Source organism: Vicia villosa, unplaced genomic scaffold (genome assembly GCF_029867415.1).
Source record: "Vicia villosa cultivar HV-30 ecotype Madison, WI unplaced genomic scaffold, Vvil1.0 ctg.000764F_1_1, whole genome shotgun sequence".
Lineage (NCBI taxonomy): Eukaryota > Viridiplantae > Streptophyta > Magnoliopsida > Fabales > Fabaceae > Vicia > Vicia villosa.
The window spans coordinates 404,274-428,312 of NW_026705343.1; the positions used below are offsets into that span (position 1 = coordinate 404,274).

The 24,039-nt window shown below is 29.6% G+C and overlaps 1 pseudogene; it reads right to left on the bottom strand.

The window, feature by feature from the left end:
• Positions 1–92: 92 nt before the first annotated feature.
• LOC131631069 (protein FAR1-RELATED SEQUENCE 11-like) lies at positions 93–2,414 on the bottom strand (annotated as a pseudogene).
• Positions 2,415–24,039: the final 21,625 nt, after the last annotated feature.

Sequence of the window (24,039 nt, forward strand, 5' to 3'; positions counted from 1 at the left end):
AGCATATTTCTGTTATAAGAAGAAAAAAACTGTAAACAAAAACACATTTCAATTAGAAGTTTAATTTAATAAATTTAATAATATATATGTATCTAAACTTTTGAAAGAAGAATTGGATTTAAATTTGCATCTTCACAATTTTTTTTGTCTTCTTCTATTTCTTGTAGGGGAATATAACAATGTTATGTTCTTCACCTTTGCATAATCCACAAGCATTCATGTTATGATATAACTCTTTTTCACCTTTAATTCGTCTTCATTTAGGACGGCCATTTGTTTTAGAAATTGGGGGACAATGAATAACTTGTTGTGAACGAGCTTCGTTATTGCAATCTATTATTTGATAATAAACTACTTCATCTGCATGTGATGCTTGAAGCCGCCATCGTGACATCAAGTAATCATTAGGGATTTTATGACAATCTTTATGAAGAAAAACACTAAGAATGTGACGACACAATATCTCCCAAAATTCAAATAGTTTGCAACTACATATAGCTATTTTACCATCCCAAAAGACTTGATGTTTCATACTATTATCATCTTTATAGTATTGCAACACTAACACATTACCATTCTCGTGAAGAATTGAGTATTGGATTGATCTTTTAAACTCATCTTGAAACTTCTGAAAAGAAAAACGCGTGAGAACACTTTGAGCTTGCTATTGTCATGGTGATATCAACTTTATATTTGACCCTTTGCACTTTTCTAACATTATATCAGGCTCTTCTTTTTGCTTAATATCATCAATTGCTATATCAACCTGAAAATAATTTATAATTTTTTAATACAATAATTTAGAAACAATAAGTATTAATATAGTTAAAAATATGTCATACATGCTTTGCAAAGTCAGTTAAACTTGTGTGGGAATTGATGAATTTATTAATGAATGCATTAATACTCTCTGATTATCCAGTGGTTGTCATTCCACCAAAGAAATATTCACAAAGATAAGCGAGTGCCCAATACTTTCTAATATCATACAATCCTTTCACATGTTTATTTGTCTACAAGTTATACTTCGAAACAACTTTTGGCCATTGATACTCAAATTCTTCACATGTCTCCAATTTATACAGTACATAAAAATCAGAACACCATTTTGCATATTTGTCTCGAACTATAGCATTAAACCAAGAACTAAACTTGAAAGTTATGTGCCATATACAAAAACTATGTTTTGTTGATGACATTTCTTTCGAGATTGCTTCTTTCATCCATGGATCTTGGTCGGTTAATATAGTCATCGGTGACTTCTTCATCAAATTAAAAAAAATCTATAAAAAGGATCAGATAAACAAATTAAAGAAAAGGGATTAAATAATCAAATTAATAGGAAAAAAAGAAATAATTACCTTCATTAACCAACTAAATGCATACATTATTTCATTCCGTAAAAGTGCGCATCCAAAAAGTATAGTCTTTCCATGTTTATTCATACCCACAAAAATTCCAAACGGCATTTCATAAGAATTTACCTTGTATAAAGTATCAAATACAACAACATCACCATATTTTTTGTATCATCAAAACAAGATGCAGAGGACCAAAAAATATGTTCTAACCTTCTTTCTTCATCAAGTGTATAAGCATATTGAAACTTTGAGCAACTCTTTTTTGCATTCTCACAATAATTTAGAAGATCCACAACATCACTTCCTTCAACTTTTTTATTGGCTTTCAAAAAAAGATTGCGAATGTCCTTTTCAATAAATGGAAGATATATGTGCTTCACATTTTTCTCTAACTCTAAGATACGCATTATTTGTCTAACAGAAAGCACGCCTTCTTTTAATAAGAAAATACGATCGTAATCATTTTCAGAGATAGTTCGATAAGAAGGTAAAAAACGCACCTTTGATTGAGTTAGTAAACCATGATTGTGTTTAACAACAAATGTTACAACTCGCCACTCACTTGGAAATATATCTTGAGACTTTTGTAGTTTAATTTGTAAATGAGCTTTACATTCACACTTTGTTGATTCTCTTTTTCTTTGTTCTTTTGATGGTTCTATGTCTTTCGAGGAAACTCTACCTTCACGATGACAAAAAAAATCACACCGACTAATAATTCCATTCTTTTGTTTTATGAACCGACCTTTTCGAATTGAGAACCCGTGATGATATGCATATCTCTTGTAAAAAGCAAATGCTTCTTCTTCAGTAAGAAATATTTGACCAATAAAAGGAACCATATTTGCCTCATCACAAATTTCATCTTTATCAACTTCTTCTAAAAAATTATTTATAACAATATTCGGACTTGAAGATATAGGATTTGGACTCTCAAAAGTTTCAATTTTTTCAACTTCTAACATGTCTTTCTCCATGATATTATGATCAAAATGGTCAACAACTATTTTCTGAATAACCATTTTCTAAAGAAATATCATCTGTCGGACTCATTCAAATTAAAATTTCTTCTATTTAACAATATCTATTGTTTATTATCTACAAATAAAAATTTATTTACTATACAAACATATACTAAGAGATTGAGCATTCTACCTAAAGTTCCCTTGCCTCAAAAAAAATTTACACTACAATTTGGACATTTTAGTATTTAACAAAATAATCCTATCACTTTTTATTGCCCAATGAAAATGAATGCAACGTGTCACTCTTCAAATTCTCCTTCCCCATCCCCCCCTCTCCTATCCCTCTGCACTCTCTCACTTCAACCCTCTACACTCTCTCACTTCAACACATATTCTCTTCTCTTTCTCTCTCCTTTGTGGCTAGGGTTTTCAGATTCAAGTTCACGTTACAGGCAAAAGATTGGGCTGGTTCTGCAATGAAACTTAATCTTTTTCCTTTTCCTCACGCAACTTCCACTCCGAACCGGGGCTTTAAGTCATCTTTTTCTTCAAAGTCTTCCCTCAGAAGTGAAAGTCAAGATCCACATTGTTTCCATGGCCACAGATTTGAAAGTCAAGATCTTGCGTATCCTTTTTCATTATTCTTTACTTCTGATTTAATTTATCCTTTCTAATACTTTGTTGCATTTTACCTATTTGTGATATTTCTTAAAAGAGTTTCATGTTTTCAAACGTTTATGCTTTAAAGAGTTTCATGTTTTCTAACGTTTAGTCTTATTTTTCTGTAGATATATCAAGATCCGTTGCTTTGATGTCAGCTGAAGCTTGTGTTTATTTCGATTCCTTCCCAACAAATATGTTCCATTTGGGTAAAGTTTTAGGTGAGGATACACCCATTTACATGGGTGTTAAATGAAAGTGACAGAAAAATTGTGTCTCATAGTTCTTAATTTGTTAACTGCAGGTTTTTCACTCCTTCGTATTCTTAGATCTATGGTGTAATGATTTAGTTTGAGTTTGCTTCTTGGTGTTATGATTTTTAAAACATTGGTTCTTCGCTTTGGAAAGTGCACACTTGAAGGATGTGATAAGAAGAAATTCATTTGGTCTACATGCTCAGGTACATAGGTTATAGTATAAATTTATTCATGGAGGTTTCTCATATTAATTAAAAGTATCAATCATATAATCTTCTTTAATCAAATTTTAAAACATGCTTGTATTAGTTAGTTTTTCTTAGTGTTTCTCAAACTTTCAATGGAAAAAGGAAACTACTGAGTCTAGCTAGATCATTGCTAAGAAGATCAAAGGTTCTCGTCCTTGATGAAGCTACTGTTGCTGTAGATGTTCGAACAAATGCTCTTATACAGAAAACTATTAGACAAGAATTTCATTCCTGCACGATGCTCATCATTGCACATAGATTGAATACAATTATTGATTGCAACCAGATTCTCTTACTAGACGCTGGCAAGGTACATCCAAGTAGCATGAACTACAAAGATTTAATTCCTAAATTTTGCACTTACCATGATGATATAAAGTCAATGTTGATGATTCGCTTTCTTGTACGCTTCACATGTTCTTGAATACAGTTCACCCGAGGAACTCTTACGAAACGAAGAAATTGAATTCTACAAAATGGTTCAAAGTACAAGACCTGCAAATGCTGAGTATTTACATAGCTTAGTATTTGAAAAGACACATAACAATTCAAATGAACATAACAAAGATTTGGAAAATCGTATAAGACAATTAGCATCAACAAATTGGGCTATTTCTACTCAGTTTGCAATATCTTCTACATTTTTTTCTTTACATCAACACCTTCAAAGTCTAAATACTAAAGACAATAATGATATCCTTAATAGAACAAAGGACACAGTCATTACACTTCAGGAAGTTCTAGAAGGAAAGCACGATGAAACTATAGAAGATATATTGATTAAATATCATGTTCCTACTGATAGATGGCAGTCTACTCTCTGTGGTGTTATGATTTAATTTGAGTTTATTTCCATTTCAACATTGAAGGAAAGCGATATCGGGTTGTCATACCCCAAAATTTATCCGATATAATCCACATCTTCTAATTTATTAAGGGTGTTAAAAATTAAGAGCCATGGGGTTTAATATATCTATTATTAAACTCGACCTCTTATAAAATTCCCTTATAAATCGGTTGAAATAAAATAGGGGTTTGAATAGCAAGTATATTTGGGATCCAAACAATGGGCCCAATTATTAAAAAAAAAAAAAGTTCTATCATTTTTTAATATCATTTGTGTTTCACTAACACTTTGTTTTATATTATTATTATTATTATTATTTTTATTATTAGTTAGTGTTAATATTTTTTAATTTTACTAACTAATTATTGTTGATTTTTTAGGATTATCATTAGTTTTTATTATTATTAACTATTATTATTAGTAATTAGTATTAGTTATTATTATTATTAAATATTATTATTAGGATTATCTTTAGGATTATTAGGTTTAGTTTCAATAGGCCCATTAGGTAAAAAGAACAAAAACCTAAAATAGACTAATATAAAAGAAAAGGGAAAGGGGGCTGTGCAAAGGGGGGAGCCGAAAAGAGACAAAAAAAAGAAACGAAGAAGAAGAACGCGAACAGTATCCACGCGCCCTCATTTTTTTTAATTTTTGAGTTCGTTGTTTGTTTTCAATATTATTCTATGCGTTCGTTATATTAGCACTTGCAGTGTGTAGAGTAATTGGTAATGCATGGCGACTTGCAACCACGATCTCTTGGGTTCGATCTCCAGGATTGTAGTTTTATTTTCTCAGTTATTTGAACATAATCTGGTGCGTCTCCCGTACGTGGCTCACCGTACGCCCAGAGCCTCATAGCCACAGGATCACATCAATATCCAAATCCAACGCCCAGAATTGCAGGATTACCATAGACCTTCAAAGACCACGCCACATAGGATCTCGCCCCAGGTTCTTTCATATATATTTTTTCTATTTTTATTATTTAGGATTAATATAAATTATAATTAATTTATTTTAATTTAGGATTTGAATAATATAATTAGGTTAAAATTAAGATTAGGATTTAAAATCATTTAGGATCATCCCGATTATTCGATTTAATTGATTTTAATCAATTATAATTGATTTAATTAATTTAAATGGTTAAAAATCACAATAAAAACCCTAGAAAGGTTATATGCATTAGGGTTTGCCCGATCCCATTGCCCATTTGGCGAAACATTAACCTTCGATTAATTCTCTCCTCGACCCGACTAAATCTATTAGTCGCCGAGAGATAAAAGAATAAAACATGAAATTTAATATACACAATTTAAAATACATTCTATTTGCTGCCCGTGACGATCGAATCTATCGATCAGAGCAACCAGCAATACATTCAATCCGTTAACTATAATGATCAAACCTATTGATCATCGCAACTAACGGTGACATATTAAATCAGGGTTGTATGCCCAAACATTCAAAACACACTAAACCACGACACTACGGATTTTCATCTCTTCAACACCGCGATGTTCAAAACTACGACAAGGTAATTCAAAATACCTTCGAACTTCGCATTTCAAAAACTACGATAGGCCATTCAAAAAGCCTTCAAACAACCTCATACTAATTCTAAGGCGTACAACCCTGTGCCCGAACTACGTTGACTCTGATTCTCCATAAGGAGATACGTAGGCACTTGGATAACTAAGGCGAGTCCCCCTCTCTAAAATCTCAATTCACTTAAAATCTCAATTTTGCCCTTTTCACTTCTTTAGCTATTATCCTAAATATTTTAGCCATAAGCCTTAACCTTAGATACAAACCTTAGGAAAGGGTTGAGGGTGCCTAACACCTTCCCTCGACCTGATTATAATAATCTTACCCCGATCTCTTAACTGCGTAGGGTTTCCTATTCGCCCTTCAGAATAGGTGACGACTCTAAAAGCTTAATTTTTAGGGCAGGTTGCTACACGGGTACCTCGAAGTTATCCTGCTTGTGTCCGCCCATTAGAAACTATCCAGCAATTTTTTGTTTTTTGTTTTTTGTGCCCAGTACATAAGAACCTAAAAGTATGGAAGATACAAAGTTCTGTCTTGGATAATTTAGATTTGTTCACCCATTCTATTTTCATTTTATCTATGACTCAACCCTTCCTAAAAAATTGTATATGGTTCATATTTGTTTTTATTAATAGGAATGGAAAATTATTCAACAAGTCACCTTTGTGGATATATAGTTGATTCTTTGTGTTTGAGAGGAAAAACTGTGACATCTATGGTATTTCTTTTAGCAAATTTTTCCAGTATTTTCTTTATGTTGATATTTTTCTCATTGTGTTATTTGCAAATTTTAGGGCTTTGAAAAAGAAAGTGTTTGTGTGAAGCTGGGGTTTTTGACATTTTGTATTTCGTATCGAAGTTTTAGGTGCCTTCCAGGTTTGTATCGAAGTATTTAGTATTTAAATATTTGAAATTATTGTTTGCTTATTATAATATAACTTCCAATTATATTTAAAACATTTTGAATGACTTTTCTTGGCAGATCACCTTGTAGCTTGGATGAAGGAATACAAGGTAATGTTTTAACCGATTTTATCGAGAAAGAAATATTTTGATGCTATTGAAGTCGTGTCACTTGTATCTTATAGCATATAAACCATGAGTAGTATTTGATAAAGAAATTCAAAATAGCATCTAGAAGTAGACACACCATTTATTGGTTCATTTAAGCTTGGATACTAAAAGAAGCCGTTAAAGGATAAAAGTGGTTATTGGAACTGATGCCCTTACTTATGGTATATTGGAGCGTCATTTGCATCTGTGATCGATTGTAGCATGCGCTGCAGGATGGATTTTAATTGAGACTTTCATTGCTGGTAAATGCTACAGATTGTTCCATTTAAAAAATCCTGGGCGGTTGGTCTATTGCGCGCTATCGAACATTTCCCCTCGGGTGTTCTGCAGCGTCTGTGCTTCTGGTAGATATTTTAAAAAAGAGTGCTTGCTGGTTGTGCAGTAGGTTGTGAGGCGCGATCGTCTCGGAGTATTAGGAATTTTGGTGTCAAGAGAGAGATCTTTTAGATAGATTGAAATTAAATTGTTCTCTGTTGGTGTTTTTGTTCTGTCATGCACTTCTGGGCTGGTGTTTTGTATCTGTCATGCAGTGTTATATTTCTTGTATTCAATTGTTTTGGGGTAGTTTCTCTTTTGGCTTAGGTGTTATTCAAGTGGTTTTGTTTATTGGTCTTAGATTACTTGGCATAGTGTTCATGTGTGATAATTAGTGGATACTGGTGTATGTTTGCACAACTTCTTGCTGGCTTATTTTAATGATATGTTTCTTTGTTGTTTAAAATAAAATCATAAACAATATATATTGTATTACATATAATCAAAATCAACCAATTCATATAATCTGTTTGGCTCACTTGTCATTCATAGTAAGTTTTAATTCATAATTACTACAGTATAATTATATTATAATAAAAGATACTACTATGTTTTAAGTTTGTTTGACTTTTCAATCATTATAACTCTGCAAGCTGTATTGGAAGTGTCACTCTAATGAGAGAGCATTTGCTACATTGGTGCAAGACAAAATTTTGAAGGGATGCAAGATTAAAATATATAAAACAATCGATATAAATTGTAAAAGTTGAGGGGTACAGTTGCATCCCTGGTCATTGAGTACACATAATCTTCCTCTATACTTACTTTTAAAAGTATCGTTTGATCAAACTCACAAACATGTAAGCCATGATATTGTCAACGTGATTATGTCATGTGTATGTTATCCCAGGTGCTACTATTAGATTCTACATGATAAATTGCTAAGCATGACTGCTACTATTAGCTATGTAGAGTAAATTGTGGAGACAAATTAAATTATCCTTTAAATATTATAATAAATTTTATTATATAGATTATTTTTAATTATATATTACTAAGTTTACACACATGAATTTAAATTTTTGTTTTTATGACATATTTAATAAGTTTTATTTATATTTTATATTTAATACATATTTTATTTATTTTTTCAAATGTTAAAATTCTTTTTATTCTTTTTCCTTCTAATTTTTTTCTTTGTATAATTATTTAATAGTTAAATAATTCATTTTAAATTTATTTGTATTTAAATAGTTTTATACCATATCAATTGCATGATAGTATAATGTATTTTTTAAATTTTAATAACATTAAAAATATATTTATCTCACGGGTCACTAACAAGACAATATTTATTTTAGTTTAATCAATCATTATTTTAATTCAAGACAATATGATGGTATAGTTTAATCAAATTATCACATTAAAAAATATTTTGTTGTTATTTTTTATTTATTTAATGATTATTATTTGAAGATTCTAAATTACTACATATTTTTTAGTTATTTATATTATCATGATTAAATTATCCATCCTCAAAATTCACGCGGTTGGAATTGCAAAGCATGGTGAAATTGACTATGAAATAGTTGTTAATCTTGCTAAGGTTTATCTGTCCTCAATACTTACTTTATTTTGCGATTGTGTTCTTGACCTTTCTTAAAAATTTTTTGTGCATAATTATTTTAACTTAGAACCTAATTTTCATACTACTAATATATTATTAGTAAATTTTATTTTTAAATGGTTAATTTTTATTTTACATATACAATTTTGTCAAACTTTTTTACTTCAAATTTTTTCGCATCATTTAAAAAATATTACACTACAAATAATGCACCCGGGCGACAGCACGGGTCTCTGTCTAGTAATACTATAAAAATAAATTATAAAATTCTATTGTTAATGTTGAAGAATAACACAAAAAAACATAATTCTAAAAAAATTATATTCTAGTCAAAGAAATACATATAATAAGAAACTAGACAACTACACCCGTGCGATGCACGGTAAATTTTATTAAACTATCATTAAATAAATTTAAACTTAAAAAAATTATGTTAAAAGAAAATTTGTTTACATTAATTGCATTTTTTATTAAAAAATTTATAATATATATTTTTAATGAAAATAATATATAAAGCATAAAACTTTATAAAATTTAAATAAAGTAAAAAATAATGTCTCTCTTATTTTATATATATATATATATATATATATATATATATATATATATATATATATATATATATATATATATATATATATATATATATATATATATATATATATATATGGTGTCATTGGCTTAATAAATAATAAATAAAAAATAAAATAACTAATAAAATAAAATAAAAATATATAATTACAACCTTAATTTCATAAGTTTCTCAAAATAACAACTTTATTTAATAAAATTAATAACATAAGATGTAAATTAATTATAATACAATTTTTTATAAAAATTACACAATTATATATGAATACAATTATTATAATAAAATAGTAAATTTCTAATCGTTTAAACTGCGATACATCAAAATGTGATATTTAATTATTAATAATGAGAAAAACTTCACAAAATTAAGTTACAAACTTATTATAAAATGCATATAATTTTACATTCTCACTTCAAATAGTTTTTTATAACCCCTTTAAAATCTATTTTCACACCGTATTTAGGGCCCGTTTATTTTGATTTTTTTTTAAAATGATTTTTATAGTGTTACATAATTTTGTGATTTTTTTTTTACAAAAAAACCTTTTATAAAAGTTTCAAATGAAAATTTTGTTTGAATAGCTATTCTTAAGAAATCACTTAATTTTAAAGCTATTTCAAATAGATTTTCATAAAAATCATTTTTGAAATACAACTTTTGAAAAATTGCGATTTTGACTAAGTTTTGGTCTTCAAGAATGTATATTTATGTTATAGGATGTCAAAATTAGTGTTTCATTTTTGAAAAAACAAATTTTAAAATAATTTATAATATTTAAAAAAACGGTTTTGAAAAATCTATTTTCAAAAATACAAAAAAAAAATCTATTTTTATAAACCTGGAACAAACAAACTCTTAATTACTTTCTATGCTAAAAATAATAAATAAAATAAATTGCAAAATAATTAATAATCTCATTTTGTATTACTATTTATATATTGCCATACCACCTATCATCATCATATTATCATACTAAATTATAATCCTACAACTTCTTTTAAAAAAAAACTCTAATAATAATAATAATACTAAACCCACAAGCCACTTATTACTTCCTATTTTTTAGTTAATTGAAAATATTATTTAGTAGTTTTTATTATTAAATAAAATAAACCCTAAATAAGACTTTTCCCCAATAACAAATCATCGTATTCATTAAATAACTAGATTTTTGGCCCGTGCGTTGCACGGATTTGTTTATAATTTTTACCTGGATTTTTTTAAAATCAAATAATATATTTGATTAAGTATAGTTAATTATAATTATATGATTAAACATACTTTAAAATTATATTAAATACAAAATAAAATTTTATAGTATGAGAAATGTTAATAAATTATACATAAAAGATTTCAATTATATTTTTAAATTAGAAAGATGTCATATTTACGTGAATAATACAATATTATAAAAAAATGTTATATAAAATTATGTGTATGTATTGTTTGTGATTAATCATTAAATTCATAATAAATATAAGAGTCAATCAATGTAAATTTCAATTTAGTGTTTAATCTATAATTTATAAAATTTAAGAATTTTTTATTCAATGTCATGTCCAAAAAAAGTTTTAATTATATAATTTCTCTAAAAAAATTAATTATTTAAAATTTATTATATCTTACCATATTGATTCATATTTTCATGATTTATTTATTTATTATAGTGGAAGAAATATGTTGTGACTTGATAAGACAGTACCTACAAATAAATAATAAAAAATTAATAAACATCAATAAAATTAAAAAGACTTAGCATATTATAAAATTGAACAAACAAAATAAATCTGTATCTTCTAACTCTCCTCAATCTTTCACAATCCAATTTATCAACAATTTTTCAAATATATTTTATAATGTTTCAAAATTTATACCTAAAAAAAAATCAAGAATTAACAAATATTATAAATATTGAAATCAAAGCATACAGAAATAAGGAGTTTATACCCTTCTTCTCTCATTATTGCCACCCACCATTTCTAAAATTAAGAATTAATAAATATTAGTAGTAAATATAGAAATCAAGGCATACAAAAATAAGGAGTATGTACTTTTAAACCAAGTTTTTTACATTATGTCGTCGTTGCTGCCGCCATTTCTCACGTATTTACTTTTAAACCAAATTTTTTACATTATGCCGTCGTTGATGCCAAGATCTCTCATGTATCTACTTTTAAACTAATATTTTTTATAACCAATGGTATAAGTAAATTATACTTATTTAGTGGCATGAGAAGTACCAATGATATAAGTAAATTATACTTGAGATTTAATGGCATGAGAAGTAAAGATTGTGATTGAGAGATTAACATGAAAAGTAAATATTGTGATTGAGATTGTTGTGAATTCAATGCCAAGAACAAAGTATAAAACAAGGAAGAATAAAGGACAAGGAAGAAGAGGAACACAATAATTGGTTATAACTGCTATTCTTTCACTTTCTCTTAAAACAAGATTACAAGTTTACAAGAATAACAAATAACCTCTCTCACCCTAAATTAGGATTTGCAGCTTAGCAATGATGAGAGACTAGTATGCTATTTATAATAAAACCTAACATACTAACTAATGGGCTTTTTCCACAAGGCCCATTACACAAGTCAACTTAATAAACAAGCTAACTTAACAAATTAGGGTTTAAACACTAAAACCTAATTTAACATGCTAACAACCCTAGCATCTTCGACACAAGCATGTGAACAACCTTCGACTTCATGCTTAACCCTGTCGAACCAAGAAGCTACCCTTCGGCCATACTAGAGTTCGATCCAAAATCTCACAAATCTCCACCTTGGATCTAACTCTACAACATCAAGGGAACAAACTAGCTTTCTTCATGCAGCTTTATCAACTGCATACAGTGGAAAAACTTGCAACTCGGCAATGTCTTGGTGATCATATCAGCAGCATTGTCTTCAGTCGAAACCTTCAGCACTTGGACTTCTCCACGCTCGATTACTCCTCTGACGAAATGCAGCCTCACATCAATGTGCTTAGTTCGCTCATGATAGGCTGAATTCTTCGACAGGTGTATTGCACTTTGACTATCACATTTAACAGTGATACCTCGACCTTGAAGTTTCAGCTCCTTCGCAAAACCTTCAAGCCACAATGCTTCTTTCACAGCTTCAGTTAATGCAATGTACTCCGCTTCAGTGGTTGATAGAGCAACAACCTTCTGAAGTGTTGCTTTCCAACTAATTGCTGTGCCAAACATAGTGAAAACATATCCAGAAATAGATTTCCTGGAATCCATACAACCTGCATAATCAGAGTCGACATATCCTTCGATTACTGCTTTACCATCTTCACCCAAGGCTCCACCATAAATTAGGACTCTATTCAGAGACCCATTTATGTACCTTAAAATCCACTTCAATGCTTGCCAGTGAGCCTTTCCAGGATTCGCCATGTACCTGCTTACAAGACTTACTGCATATGCTATGTCGGGTCTAGTACAAACCATAGCATACATCAAAGAACCAACTATATTAGCATATGGGATGCTATTCATATAGGCTCTTTCCACATCAGTACTGGGACACTGATCAATACTCAGCTTGAATTGAGGGTTTGTTGGAGTCACAACTGGCTTCGAATTCGACATACCAAACTTTTCAAGAATCTTCCGTAGATATGCCTCTTGAGATAGGCATAACTTCGACTTCTTTCTATCTCTTCGAATGTCAATTCCAAGAATCCTGGAAGCAGCTCCCAGATCCTTCATATCGAACTCCTTATTGAGTTCAGCCTTCACCCTCATCACATCTTCGACACTGTTGCTTGCTATGAGAATATCATCCACATAAAGCAACAAAATAACAAATGAATTACCAGGTCGAAATCTGAAGTAAACACAGTGGTCGAACTGACTTCTAATGAAACTTATGCGTGCCATGAACTTGTCGAATCTCCTATTCCACTGTCGAGGAGATTGTTTCAGACCATACAAAGATCTCTTTAACTTGCACACATAATCTTCCTTCCCCTTTTCGACATACCCTTTAGGTTGCCTCATCAGGATCGTTTTATCTAAATCACCATACAAGAACGCAGTCTTCACATCCATTTGTTCCAGTTCAAGATCGAACTGTGCCACCATGGCAAGCAACATTCGAATGGACCTATGCTTCACAACAGGAGAAAACACATCATTGAAGTCGACACCTTCTTTCTGAGTGAAACCCCTTGCAACTAACCTTGCCTTGTATCTTTTCGACGTCACTCCTTCAATACCTTCCTTAACTTTGAAAATCCATTTACAGCTGACTAACCTTGCCCCAACAGGTTTCTTGATCAGTTCCCAAGTATGATTATCATGAAGAGATTTCATCTCATCATCCATGGCCTTCAGCCATTCAGTCTTATTTCGACTCCTCATAACTTCCTTATAGTCTCTAGGTTCTTCGTCTAGAACCTCACTTGCAGAGATTAAGGCATAAGCTATAAGATCTGCATATCCAAGTCTCTGAGGTGGCTTGATGACTCTTCTCGACCTATCTCTCGACAATAGGTAGTCATCGTCAGTTTCCTCAACTTCAGCATCTTCTGCTTCTTCTTCGACTTCATCTGGGATATGCAATTCAGCATCAACATGCTCCACCTCAACAGGAATCTCTACCTGTTCCAGCTCTTCGTCAGATGTTTCTGTACTTCGACCAACATCATCAGTTTTCTTAAAAGCCATTTCAGCTTCATTGAAAACTATATCTCGACTGGTGATACACCTCCTGTGACCTGGCTCTAGGCACCATAGCCTATAAGCTTTGACTCCTTCAGGGTATCCCATGAACATGCATTTCAGAGCTCTAGGTTCGACCTTGTCTTGCCTAATGTGAGCATAGGCTACGCAGCCAAATACTCTCAGTTTGTCGAGATCTGGTGGATGTCCCGACCAAACTTCTTCAGGTGTCTTCATATCTAACGCTGTTGAAGGACATCTGTTTATCAGATATGTTGCTGTCGAAACAGCCTCAGCCCAGAACACCTTTGTTAACCCCGCACTAGTCAACATGCATCTGACTCTCTCCAAAATAGTTCGATTAAACCTTTCAGCCAAACCATTTTGCTGTGGAGTACCTGCAGTAGTTCTATGCCTTGCAATACCAGAGGCAGCACAAAAACTGTCGAATGCCTCATTGCAAAATTCAAGGCCATTGTCGGTTCTCAACCTCTTGACCTTTCTGCCAGTCTGATTTTCAACCAGAGTCTTCCAACTTTTGAAATTCTCAAAAGTTTCATCCTTAGTCTTCTGGATGAATACCCATAATTTTCTGGAATAATCATCTACTATGGATAGAAAATACCTTGCTCCTGAATGTGATGGACACCTTGCAGGCCCCCAAAGATCAGCATGGATGTAATCAAGGGATCCATGTGTTCTTTGTTTGCCTTTGTTGAACTTCACTCTGCAAGATTTTCCAAGTACACAGGGTTCACAAAACTTCAGCTTTTCGACTTTGTCTCCACCAAGCAGATTTTGTTTCCCTAATTCGACCAGACCCCTTTCACTGACATGGCCCAATCTCATGTGCCAGATTTCTGTTTTCGACAAAGGTTTCGTGGATGCAACATTTGTCGAACCACTTACAACTTCAGCCTCAAGGGTATACAAGCCTTGTTTCTTCACGCCTCTCAAGACTTCCTTTGAACCCTTCATGACTCTTAGGATACTTTTCTCTCCTTGGAAAACATATCCTTTCTTGTCGAATTCACCAAATAATGGCAACGCTGCCATTGTTCAAGATGATTTCGAATCATCTGATGTTCTTGTGGTTTCAAGCAGTGACTCTAAGAAGGAGTGGATTATGAAAGCAGATTTCTCTTCAAATCAGGAACATACCTGACTTTAGTCAACAACCTTATTGACTCATCATGGAGCTTGAATCTCACAGATCCAACACCTGCAATCTTGCAAGCCTTGTTGTTTCCCAGCAATACTGATCCACCATCTTGATCACATAATTCCTCGAACAAGTCTTTGTTTGGAGTCATGTGCCAAGTGCAACCTGAATCCATAATCCACTCCTTCTTAGAGTCACTGCTTGAAACCACAAGAACATCAGATGATTCGAAATCATCTTGAACAATGGCAGCGTTGCCATTATCCTTACCTCCATGATACTTCAAGCGTTCAGGGCACACCTTTCTTGTGTGACCCTCCTTCTTACAATGGTAGCATCGAATGCCAGATGCTTCGCCACTGTAAGTCTTCGACTGGCTTTTGCCTTTCTTCTTGTCGAACTTACCATCCTTTCGTAAGAGTTTTCCTTTAACGGCCAAACCTTCGCCAACAGTCGAAGGTTTATGCTCCTTTCGTTCATTCAAGTCCTTAGAGTACAAGGCTGATTGAACTTCTTCAAACGTCAGGGACTCCCTTCCATACAGGAGAGTTTCTTTGAAGTGAGCATGTGATCGAGGCAAAGAACACAATAGTAACAGCACTTGATCTTCATCATCGATCTTCACATCAATATTTTCAAGATCAAGAATCAGCTTGTTGAACATATCCAACTGCTCAGCCAATACTTTGTCTTCAATCATCTTGAATGAATACAAAGCTTGCTTCAGGTAGAGTCGATTTACCAGCGATTTGGTCATATACAAACTTTCAAGTTTCACCCATAACCCTGATGCCGTCGTCTCCTTTGATACCTGCCGGAGAACCTTATCACCAAGGCTCAACAAAATTGCGCTGTGTGCTTTCTCGATCATATTTGTCTTCTCCGCTGCCATCAATTCTGCATTCATGGCTGCCTCTCCCTTCAACGCTTCCAAACAACCCTGCTGAACCAGTAGGGCTTTCATCTTCAAGCGCCACAGACCGAAATCATTCACTCCGGTGAACTTTTCAATCTCATACTTTGTTGAAGGCATCTTCTCCACGCTCACCGCACCAATTTGTTGTGAATTCAATGCCAAGAACAAAGTATAAAACAAGGAAGAATAAAGGACAAGGAAGAAGAGGAACACAATAATTGGTTATAACTGCTATTCTTTCACTTTCTCTTAAAACAAGATTACAAGTTTACAAGAATAACAAATAACCTCTCTCACCCTAAATTAGGATTTGCAGCTTAGCAATGATGAGAGACTAGTATGCTATTTATAATAAAACCTAACATACTAACTAATGGGCTTTTTCCACAAGGCCCATTACACAAGTCAACTTAATAAACAAGCTAACTTAACAAATTAGGGTTTAAACACTAAAACCTAATTTAACATGCTAACAACCCTAGCATCTTCGACACAAGCATGTGAACAACCTTCGACTTCATGCTTAACCCTGTCGAACCAAGAAGCTACCCTTCGGCCATACTAGAGTTCGATCCAAAATCTCACAGAGATGAAATAATATAATAAAATGTAAATATTGTGTTTGAGATGAAATAGCATAATAAGGGAATTATATTCAATGACATGAGTTGTGATTGAGATGAAATAAGATAATAAGGATCGATTATTTATAAGGGGAATAGTGGGTGAGTGAGATTGGTTATGAAATAAAACTGATGGAGAATAATGACATGGTTAATTTTCTTAAAATAATTAATAGATTAAAAATGACTTTATGATATGAAAACGGATAGTAGTGGAGTAGTACGTTTTATCAAAACTAATTAATAGATAAAAAAGGAGTTATTATAAGAAAACTAATTGTCAATAATTATATTTCCAAAACGAATGAAGTTATTGGACCTTTTACGTGGCTATTATTATTTTTTTAAATGCAATATGAAATAAAACGGATGGAGAGTAATGACGTGGTTGATTTTCTTAAAATAATTAATAGATTAAAAATGACTCTATGATATGAAAACGGATAGTAATGAAGTAGTACGTTTTATTAAAACTAATTAATAGATAGAAAAGGAGTTATTATAAGAAAACTAAATGTCAATAATTATATTTCCAAAACGAATGGAGTTATTGAACCATTTACGTGACTATTATTATTTTTTAAATGCAATATTTATAATTGTCACACTAAATATTAAAATATGGCATTTTGGATAGATTTTCTATAACTTTTAGAAACATAATATGAAATAATATTTCCTAAATAAATATGACATTTATTTGAAGCACCTTTTAGTTATCTCTCTGTACTCACCGATTACTTTTTTATATAATGAAAATTGAGTGCATGATATTATGTAATTAATTTGCTTTAAATTAAATTTATTTGAAGCACACAGAATATATTATATATATATATATATATATATATATATATATATATATATATATATTTATTTTATATATATTTTTTATCAAAAACACACAGAATATATTTTAGTTATATTTTATTATTACTACTACTAATTTATAAAATAGAAAAAGTAGTGGCTCATAAAAATTGAAAATTCTAAAATTATATCACATAAGTATTATAGTTTAGATTGTGTTCAAAGTTGCTAAAATCATGCCACATAAACATTAGGGTTAGGATTATCTTCAAGGTTGTTATCATGACAACCTTGCATTTAGATTAAGTAGATAATAATAATAATAATAATAATAATAATAATAATAATAATAATAATAATAATAATAATAATAATAATAATAGTTAATAAATAAATATTTAAACCACTCACCACGTTTCATTATCAATTAACCACCTCCTCTGAAAAAATTAATGACAACTAACCATTTCTTTAATGATTATCCCCACTAATTTACACACAAAAGAAAAATTTAACTAATTAATTATAAAAAACAATGCTTTAACATCATAATTGAATAAATTAAATAATTAATTTATTATTTGGAAAATATTAGGGAACGTGTATGTTTTCAATTTATTAGGAAAACGTTTTTTAGAATTAATTTTAATTTAACATCTTTATTTTTATTATCATTATTAATATTTTTTTTAATAAATTTAGGAAATTTTAAAATTAGGAAGTGGGTAGTGGGTTATTTCGGTTAATAGTTAGTGGATAAATGAGTTTTATTACTATTAATATTAATTTAAGATTATTATTATTAATTTTATTTTAATTATTAATTAATAAGTGGATTAATTTTGGAGGGAGTTTTGGAGGGAAAATTTAGGGAAGAAGTTATAGGATTATAATTTAGTACGATGATTTGACTCTATAAGCTACAACTCCACTCCACTTGTAAAAAGTAATTATTATTGTCATTATTTATTATTCAACTGAATTAATTATTTAAATTATTATTAATATTTTGCATTATTTTTTATAAGATATACTCTATATTTTGTCTAAAATCTATCTAAAATGCTCTATATAATTGAATTTTTTAAAAATCTTTCTCAATATTTCATACGGTTTTGTAACGGGAATTACAAAATAATAATAATAATAATAATAATAATAATAATAATAATAATAATAATAATAATAATAATAATAATAGTTGTGTATTATATAAAGAATTTAAATTTGTTTAAATATTTGATAAGAAATTGAGACAGCATTTTATAAAAATAACTAAAATAAATAATAATTGTATATTTTGTGAATCATTGTTTTAAAGACTCTTCGTAACTTTGTCTCAAATTCGTTTTATATTTTACAAAGATTTGAGATAAAATAAAAAAATAGTAAAATAAATAACATTTTTGCATTTTGTCTAAAATTCATTTCAAATTCTATATATACACTGGGATTCCTTTAAAATTCGTCTCAATATTTTACACGAATTTTGAATAAAATTTCTTAATAAACTAATAAATAATTATGTATTTTCTCTAAAATCTATCTTAAAAGTCAATATAATTGAAATTTGTCTCAAATCAGTCTTAATATATAGTTATGTTTATTAAATATATTATTAAATTTAATTATAATTTAAATGTTTTATATATTATACTTTATATATTTATTTATAATTTTTATATTTGTTTACTTGTTAATGAAAAGAATATAAGTGAGATATAATGCTACATCTACTGGTCCTTAAAGTCAAGAGCAATCCCTTATTTGAATATTTTCCTATTAGTGAAAGTGATGTCTAAGCTATATATATATATATATATATATATATATATATATATATATATATATATATATATATATATATATATATATATATATATATATATATATATATATATATATATATATATATATATATATATATATATATATATATATATATATATATATATATATATATATATGAGGAGGGATCAAATTACACCAATATGTTACACTTATAGTTACACTCATTAATAATCTTTGATTTTATTTTAATCCAATGGTAAAAAATGTCTAATTAGTGACTCATCATTCTTACTTAAAATAGTTTGATTCTATTTTTGGTAATCAATAATTCTGATTTTATCAAATTATAATTTATTTATTTTATTATAAAACTAATTAGAACTCTCCTAATTTTCTAACAATTATAGTAATAAGTTTTTAAATTAATCATTATTAAAATTCATATATTTTTAAGAAACATTAAAAAGAATAAGTGAATAGAATATAATTTTATAAAATTGATGAAAAATATTAATTTTGTTACTAAAAAATATAAAGGTTCACGTTTTTTAATATTAATGACAATCACATGATTTTTGCTAATATTCTCAAAATAAGTTATTTTTACGATTTCTTTATAAAACTATAATTTTTTAATTAAAACAATTTGTATTCTTAATCTTAAACAAATTTCACTATTTTTTAAAATAAATTTGTATTTGATCCACAGCTAAATTATTATGTTCTAATTAATTATTATTTAGTTTTTTGTATTTTTATAGATATTTTGGGTATTATTTTGTATAATATTTAAAAATGAAACAATTTTATTTGTTATATTAAGCGAGTATAATATGATTTAGGTTAAAGAAAAAATATAAAATTTATTTTAAAGAAAAAATAATACTATGTTCGTTTAATGCAAATAATAGAAATGTTTTACTTTTAAATACAATACAAAGCAATACTCAAAATATGTATAAAAAATACAAAAATCTAAATAACAAATAATTAGTACATAATAATTTAATTGTGAATCAAATACAATTTTATTTTAAAAAATAGTGAAATTTGTTTAAAATTAAGAATACAAGGTTTTTTTTAATAAATTATAGTTTTATAAAGAAATGATAAAAATAGATTATTTTAAGAATATTAAAAACTTATTACTATAATTGTTAGAAAATTAGGAGAGTTATAATTAATTTTATAAGAAAAAAATAAATTTTAATTTGATAAAATCAGAATTATTGATTACCAAAAATAGAATCAAACTATTTTAAGTAAGAATCATGAGTCACTAATTAGATATTTTTAACCATTGGATTAAAATAAAATCAAAGGTTATTGATGAGTGTAACTATAAGTGTAACGTATTGGTGTAATTTGATCCCTCCTCTATATATATATATATATATATATATATATATATATATATATATATATATATATATATATATATATATATGAGGAGGGATCAAATTACACCCGAAGAGTTACACCACGAGTTACACTCGTTCAATAACTACATCTCGAAATAATATTTTTTAAATTCAACCGTTGGATTGAAACATAATATCATATAGATCATACCTATAAAGTTTGAGCTTAATCTATAATGATTTACTATATCATCAAGATATCCAAAGATTAACGTCAAAATGAGCTTTCATATAACGTTAATTTTGATAGAATTCAATGACATAGTAAATCATTATAGATTAAGCTCAAACTTTATAGGAATGATCTATATGATATTATGTTTCAATCCAACGGTTGAATTTAAAAAATATTATTTCGAGATGTAGTTATTGAACGAGTGTAACTCGTGGTGTAACTCTTCGGGTGTAATTTGATCCCTCCTCTATATATATATATATATATATATATATATATATATATATATATATATATATATATATATATATATATATATATATATATATATATATATATATATATATATATATATATATATGTATGCTCACTTTTTTTTTATAAATATATATATATGAAAATGAGGGAAAACAGAAAATCAATCTGTTAATGTTCTGTTTCCAACTCTATAATTGTGAGTGAAAGGAGGAAAAGTTAAAAAGAAGTATGCAATTTTTCTTCTTTTTGGCTAATCAAAAGTAGTAGTGTTTTTTTTTTTTTTTCTAATTTATTGTTCAAGGTTGAAAGCAAAATTTTCCCTCCTCCTGACCCAACAATAATAGTGATATTAACAACTTTCCACTTTTATTCAGCAACATTTCAAATTAGATTTGGTTTGAGTTGATTTGTGACAATTTTGGAAAAAATAATTGTGTACGTTAAGCACAACCACATATATGTCTGGACTTAGTAATGGTTGCACAATTAATTTTTCTCCGAAAAGTATATCATCAAATACTTTTAGATACTAGTACTAGTATGATGTAGTGGATTTTTGGCTTTAATTTTGGAACACCCAAAATTTATTATAAACTATATAAGTTATTGACATATTTAGATGTATTTGACTAAAATTGGTTTTAACTTGAAATTAATTCTAGTTTGAAATTAAAAGATGTCTTATATTTTTATATTAATTTATTTTTTAAATTTTAAATTTTGATGAAGTTTTATTTATAATGTATCTTTTCTCGAATGAATATTTTTCTTTTTTACGGATTGTTGATAATTGAAGATATAATGACAAATTTTAGTTTATGGTCTGTTGTGATCTAATGATAGGGGGTGTATTTGAAGCACGCTGACGTTCAAGTCAGTGACGATCGTAAGTGAGATATTTTAAGTTAAAATAATGTGTATCTAAGACTTATTTGTCTTTTAGTCTTTATAGTAGACCCTTAGGATTTTAGACTATAAAAACATCTTCAAAGGACACTAAGACATGTCTTAGAGGATAGTTGTCAACAAATCATATGACCTTGTTATCTAACAACCCTTGAAGACTTAGTGGCCTGAATTCGTTGAGCCTCAAGGACGAGTGTATCTCCTAGACTAATCTAGCATCTGGATTCGAGTCACCCGAACCTGAGTGGGTTGATTGTGGGCCTAAATTAGATTAATATCCCCCCAAGACTAGATTGACAAATCTGAGGCGTGGCTTTGTTTATCAATTTTTCCAAAATGGGTTGGCCTATTACAGGGCTTCGAATACGTGCTTTGTAACACTCCACTAAACCCCGCGGCAATTAATTAAATAAATCAGAGTAACATGCACAAGGGCGTCACAATTCATAATAAAATAAACATCATCGGTCATATGTCATGCATTCACTGAAGAAACATCTTAACATAACTCATAAACAAATATCTCATGCTTACAGAGCGGAATAAATCATCAAACCAGCATCACGTCATCAATGCCTTAATCCTCAAAATAAATTAAACAAAATAGAGTTATTATCATAAACTCAAAACAAAACGTTCCCCAGTGTTACATCTATCAGAGCATGACACCTGACACTAATCTAAACGAAGACTTATGAGCTAATCCTCACCAAGTCGGAAGCCGCTACCTCAATCTGAAAATAACAACATGTAAGGGTGAGTCTCATCGCAATTAACAAATATTATTGCATCATAAATAATAACACGTCATAGTCATATCATTCACCCAATTGTATCGTATTCAGACAATTTCAACAAAATACACACATCTAGCACATCATCAAATCATAACACTGAAACGCATTCAATCATGTTATGAAAATCATGCATATGTAATGAGTGACACTATGCATGTGATACCAAACATCATCAATGGGAGTAACCCACCAACCGATCCAACATCATTAAGATACGGCCCTGCCAACACAGATTTCACACAATGAGAATCATGCCCTTCACTAATCCAACACATCATCATGGATACAGCCTTAACAAATGGTTATGAATGAATGCAAACACATATAACATACTTATATCATCATCATCATCATCATCAAGTATGTTTAAATATATTAGCATCATTCAAACATCATCAAATTATCATCATCATACCATTCATAAGTCATCACATGAACATTACTTCAAACATAGCATGTACTTAACATATCTCATCACATATATGTATAATACATCATTCGTCAATAAATAAATCATGTTTCAAAAAAAATCGAGTTACGCCTCATTTCATCATTTATACACGTAGGTTATCTCACGAGGTTCACCGTATTCGAAACGGCACTAAAAACAGACCTACGGTCCAAAAGATACATCATTTTCAAGTTTGGGCAATTTTCTACACAGCAAGGTTCACTCACCGATGCAAGGCAGAAGCGAATTCCTTCATACCTCCGCTCAGCGAACCTCTAGCGAAGTTAGATAGAAGCTAACCAGGTCGGGTCCTCCGCTCAGCGGACCCCCCTCCGCTTAGCGGACCTGCGGTTTTACCAAATCTCAAGTCTGCGACAGACCCTGCGATTTCACACTTCAAGCCCCAAAATCGACCCTAAGCACCAGATACAGTCATACAATCACAAATTACATCATTATACATCATCACACATCAAAACAACACATTTTAATCCAACAATTCATGAGATTTCATCAATCATAACATCCCTAACCTAACATACAAATCAATTGACTCAAACGACATCCCTAATCAATATTATCATCTAAAAATACGATAATAAATGCTA